Raw genomic sequence first — 5,515 nt, 5'->3', positions numbered from 1 at the left:
AAACCGGCTTCCTCGGTTGTGAGCTGGCTCGGCTGCGCGCAGTTCTCCTCCGGAGAAGGGGGAGACTGGCGTCTCATTGCTAGGCAACGCAGATGCGCCGTGTGGCCAGACCCAATATGTCATTCTCGGAAAGCGCTGTGTTCGTCAGCAGCGTTGTGTGGCCTGGTTATGTGGTCACTACTTTTTTAAGCACTTCATCGCATTGGCGGTTTGAAAAGCGCTAGACGTAATCCCGAGGTCAACAACATCAGGAGTCATCCCAAACCGCCATCCCAGACCGCTATCTTGGGTACGGGCCGCCCGTACCCAAGATGGCGGACTTGCCCGCCGGCGAGGCTCAGTGTCGCTACTCTGCCATATTTTGCGACTCTAGTTGTACCTTTGGTTGGTTATTTAAACCCGTATCGCAAATATATTTTCATAACCCGAAGAACAGCTGGCGCGTGCAAACAGGAACCCTGCGCCACCATACAACACTTTTGCATGAAAAGTTTTGTTTATAGGCCTGAAAGGCACAAATTTCAGAGATTTATAGCTAACTTGACGCAATCAGCCTGCGATTTCATTTAGCAAAGCTGATATCCTTAGTTCCGCTTCGTTTCGTAATGTCACAGGCATTTGACGTAGACGGCATTCAACAATTCAATTTTCCCAAAGGACTTACACTCATCGACCTGTGGTGACGGTACACTCTAAATCAGGTAACGCATATGTAACGGTTAAGTACCGCTTGGCCAAGAGGTACATTTTTAAAAAAATGTACCTCTTAAAATTAAGAGGTACATGCGCCCTCACATGCGGTACATGTAACGGATAGCGCGCAGCGATTTAGGCCTACCCGTCGGGGTGGTTCCCCTCCTCCACGATATATTAACAGCCCCAGGAAGCTACGCTGCACGATAAATATAACAAACAAATACCTTTATTCGAAAATTATATCCATTTCAGGATTGATGCTTGTCCATCGCGTGCGTGCATTGTCATGATGCACAAACGCCGAACACACGGGTCACAACGTATATGGATGAACGATGACCACTGCGTCTCTCCTTCACCACTGCAGCTGCTCTGTGGTCACGCTTCTTTATCTCTTCCACACCTTTGGATAGCTGTTCTTCCCCAACTTCCGTTTCTTCCGCAGAACGTAACACCAACCACAGTAGACGATTGACTCACCCATTTACGACATCGCTTGACGTAACCTAGGAGAAAATACAATGTAAAAAAAATCCAACAACCGAAATAGCTTGCCTGAAAAACATGCCTACTTGCTTGTGTAATCCAGGTGTAAAATGCACTCTCGGCTCCTCTAATTCACGCATCAACGTTCGTGCATGAAGCACAAAGTTCGTTGTCTCCGTCCCTCAGTCGTTGTGTCCAGCCTGCCGGTGATCAGGACCACTGGGAATCAGAGCGAAGATGAACGAAAATGCGTCGTGAAGACGAATAATTACTTCAGAGATATAATACGCACCTTAAATGACTTCAATCTTGAACGCGTCGAACGAATTTCTTCGAAGACCGAGCAGACTCGTCCTCGCTCCCCGACGTTTCAAAACAAACTGATTTGCAGCGGTTGCAAGAAACGAATTCTTCCCAAACATGCGATCCCTCACGGTCATGCGTTCTAGTTATTGCACTTCTTTGACAGAATGATAGTGCTCATCCATTACGGCACTGCTGCATAAGGGAATTTATAGACTGGTATTCGGAATCACACGAAATATTTTTGCAGCGCATGGATATCGTGAGAAGGCGTTCGTACTCATGCGCCGGAAACACGCGGTACACATGAGGTACAGCTGCTATAGATCGCGCTTAAAAGGTACCTAGCCGGTACGGATGGGTCTCGGAGCCCTTGTACCGTTTGAATTTCGCAGTGGTCGCGGACTGTACCTGCTGGTTGAGGACTGCACCTCATGTGTACCGCCTGGCCCATGTGCGGGTCCTCTTTCATGCGGTACATATCGGGTGTCGGATTTAGAGTGTACGGCCAGTGCCGCTGCAATTTCGCTTAATGCCGCAGCCCTCTCACTGCATTCATCGCTGTTCTTGCTTCTTGTCCTCTTGTGCTGACGAGGAGCAGGAAGCCGTGGGGACGCGATAGCTGCATCATCTGGCGAGCTGTCGGACTCCTGTTGCCTCATTGTTTCTTCTCCCTGTCCTTCATCAAGCCGAAGAGGCTCCAGGGAATGGAATACACTTGCATCTTCCTGCTCCTCAACCTGAGGAGGTATGCTCTGCTCCTCATCCCGATGCCGTGCCTGCGTGAAACAAGCAGTCAGAAAGGCAAACATTCGTCACCATATCTGTTCAGGGAAATGCACGGAACACTTTAAAAACGGCCTCACATTTAAAAGTCGAAATTGATATGGAATAAATTAACTATGAGGATGCCGCAACAAGCAAACATTATCGCATTCTGTGTGCACCCACCTGCTGTTACGTGGACCCCCCCCCCCCCCCCCCTCGGTCGGCGTGCTTCTTTTTAAGTTCAGATATTTTTTCCCAAATGTGGTGTTTCTTTGGGAACATTCCGGTATTGTTCGTCGCTCAGCTTCCACAGGGGCGGATGTTACTATACTATGCCGATCAAATCGAACAAAAACGCGCTCTTCATGCTTGCGGCCCGCTGTGTCATCTTCTCCTGTGCCCGCAACAGACGCCGTCGGTCGTCAGAATCTGTGCCGGGAGGACAAGATATCCGGATGCCTCCGACTGCCGCTCCGGAGACCAAAAAGTAGTGACGTGGCGAAAGGCGCCGGCCACGTGGCACCAGAGAGCGGTGACGTTCCCTGCCGCCTGAGCGTCAGCTGGCAGAAAACTGACTCGTGTGAATACAGGGTAACTGCTGGTTGAAGGTAAACTGAGCAGATGGTAACGACTTTGTCCAGACACACCTGCACAGCTATAGCCTCCAAGTTTGTAGTCAGGTGAACTTCTTTGGTTTGAAGAGAACCTCGTGCTATAATAGCTAAACCTCCAGATGATCTGGATGTATCCGATCGATATTTTCGAAAATTGTTATGTCTGTGCAGTGGATTTGGTGTATGTATGTTTAAGTAAGTTCCTTGAAGACCGAAACATGCTGCACTGTACTTGTCAAAAAGATGGTTGACATCATCTAGATTCGAAATTGGCCGACGGCAGTCGCACTGAAGGTCTTTCCACCCATAATTATGGCAGTACTAAGGAGAAATAAGATCTGTACAGTAAACTTCTGCCGACTAGGAAGACTATACTGCATTACCCATTTGTTTGGGGCTGCCCAAAGAAGCACTTATTTCTTCTTTGGGCTGCTTCGGAACTTTTCTCCGAACAACCGCTAATTCCTTCGGCGATATATCGGGGAGTGAATGATTGCTCCCTAAAAGGATGCTTTTGGTTTTTCTTTGGGGCTTGGGGCTCGCACTCATGAACGGGCCTTGCGAGCTCATGTCGTCATCACAATCCATGGAGCTAGGCGCCAAGGGTAGTGATGACGAAGGTGACGTTTCTGAAGAGGGCGCACCGAAGGAGGTTTCAGAGACTGCAGCTACTGCTGCAGTAGACGAAAGTGGCGTCGGTGTTAGTGACGCCACGGGAACTTCGGGGATTGGAGGTGATTCTTCACCTCCTTGAACTTGACTTGTATTTCTCTGTGTGCTTATTTATGGCTCAGTCTGTGTGGACTGTGTGACCAGTTTGACTTTTTGTTTTGCAGCTGTGGTGAACGATTTCTCAAAAAAGATGGGAACAACTTTTTTCCTGGCTTCTGGATAACTGATGTTATGTGTAACTTTGATGTGCAAACCCCTTTTTCAAATTTCCATATCGTACAGGATCTCGAGTAAAATGGGTGATCGGAAGAGCAGTTGATAGCAGTCTGGCCCTTTGCACTCTTTAGTCTCGTGGTTAGACTTGCCACGCCGTGCGCAACAGGCATAGCCACCAAACACGTCTGCAGCATGGCCAAACCTGTTACAACAGAAGGAGCGCAAAGGGTTTGAGATGTATGGTTAAAGATGAGTGCGGTGCGGGTATATCCGCGGGTACCCGCGCAAGTTTGTTCTTTGCGGGTACACATTTCGGTGTCATCGCGATTCGCGGGTAAGGTGCGGGTAGACCCGCACTATCTCCGCGGATTACGCTGGTATACCCGCAGGCGCAAAACCAACCCGTCGTATTTTGGTGTATTACCCGATTCATGGCGAACATTTGGCCCAAAATACTTTCCAAGACGTTCCGTATCCAACTCATCATCTCAAAATGTTGTTGTTGTTGTTTACCACATAGCGTTAACTTTGGCTATCTTTCGACACCAAGACTGGTACACATCGCATCAGTAAGCTGGCAACCATGTCAGCAGTGGCCACAGCGTACGCGTTGGAAAAGTGGCTCGCTAACGGACAGTGTCCATCATCAATAAATCATTTCGTGTTGTCACGATCATGTGGCATAACTGAAACATGCGTACGCATTGGGCTGCCGGTATATCGGCGGGTAATGCGGATAGGCGTCGGAATGTGCGGGTGCGGATGCGTTTTGGGCCGATGACAGTGCTGCGGATGCAGGTGCGGATGCGGGTTGTGCCCCTGCGGGTGCGGTGCGGGTACGAATTTTCATACCCGCACTCATCTCTATGTATGGTCGCATTTCTGCTAACAGATATCCAACTTTCAACTTTTGAGGAAGAGTAGGGCGATCAAAGGTGAGGATAATATCTCGGGTCATGATGCACTCATTGTTCTTTCTGATTTTTATTTTTCGTGCATCTATGACGCCCTGGTCTTTCAGGTTGAGAAGAATTTCCTCAACAGGCACGTCAATGAGTACGGACACACCGATGACACCTGGGCTAGTGTTTAAAGTCTTGTGTAAAGATGCTGTTACTCTTTTGCCCAACGTTTTGTATGTGTTCAAGATGGTGTCACAGTCTGTGTTGGAGGTGCACTTGATCAACAAGTCACCTAATCGCCTGATCACCTGGTCACCATGTGCTTAATTTCTGGTGCCTTCTGGTGCCACTGCCTTCTCAATGAAGAAAGATGACGTCCTACCCAAGGGTACTACATTTTCTTTGTCATTTCCTGTCGCTGTAAAGCTTATAGAAATTTAATTGTAGACTTCGGTCCGGAGACGCTTCGCGTTCCCAATAATAGAGTTTAAAGAATTTTTAACCATGCACGGTTTTAGGAAATGGACGGTCCAAGAAGTCGCTCACGCTCCACATCCAACGCGTGAGAAGGTCCCGGAGTTTTAAGGAAAACCCATCGGCCGGGGCTTGACCGATACCCCGACCGCCACCCCCCCCCCCCCCGTCCAAGGCTTCTACATTCTACCCTTCGCCTTTCATCCCCTCGGCACGGTGCGGATAACACCTTGCGACTGAGGACTGGTGTCCGTGGTGTCACCATTCACCAAACAACAGCCGAAGCCGGTGCCCCCTGCCGGGACCTTAGATAAAGGGTGGAGACAGCAAAGGCTTCGTAGCACGACACTGTCAAAGGGTAGTCTCATCAGAAGGTACTGCTCG

At 49.1% G+C, this 5,515-nt stretch overlaps 1 long non-coding RNA gene across 1 annotated transcript; it reads right to left on the bottom strand.

Annotated features, from left to right (window-relative positions):
• Positions 1-1,019: 1,019 nt before the first annotated feature.
• On the bottom strand, positions 1,020-1,615 carry LOC135383748 (uncharacterized). Its single transcript, XR_010420044.1, has 3 exons — positions 1,475-1,615; positions 1,269-1,401; positions 1,020-1,202 (listed from the first exon to the last, which is right to left on the bottom strand). It is a non-coding gene; the product is annotated as an uncharacterized LOC135383748 (long non-coding RNA).
• Positions 1,616-5,515: the final 3,900 nt, after the last annotated feature.

This window comes from Ornithodoros turicata, chromosome 2 (genome assembly GCF_037126465.1).
Source record: "Ornithodoros turicata isolate Travis chromosome 2, ASM3712646v1, whole genome shotgun sequence".
NCBI lineage: Eukaryota > Metazoa > Arthropoda > Arachnida > Ixodida > Argasidae > Ornithodoros > Ornithodoros turicata.
The sequence above is the reverse complement of the archived record's forward strand: the minus strand, read 5'-3'. Positions and strand labels throughout refer to the sequence as shown.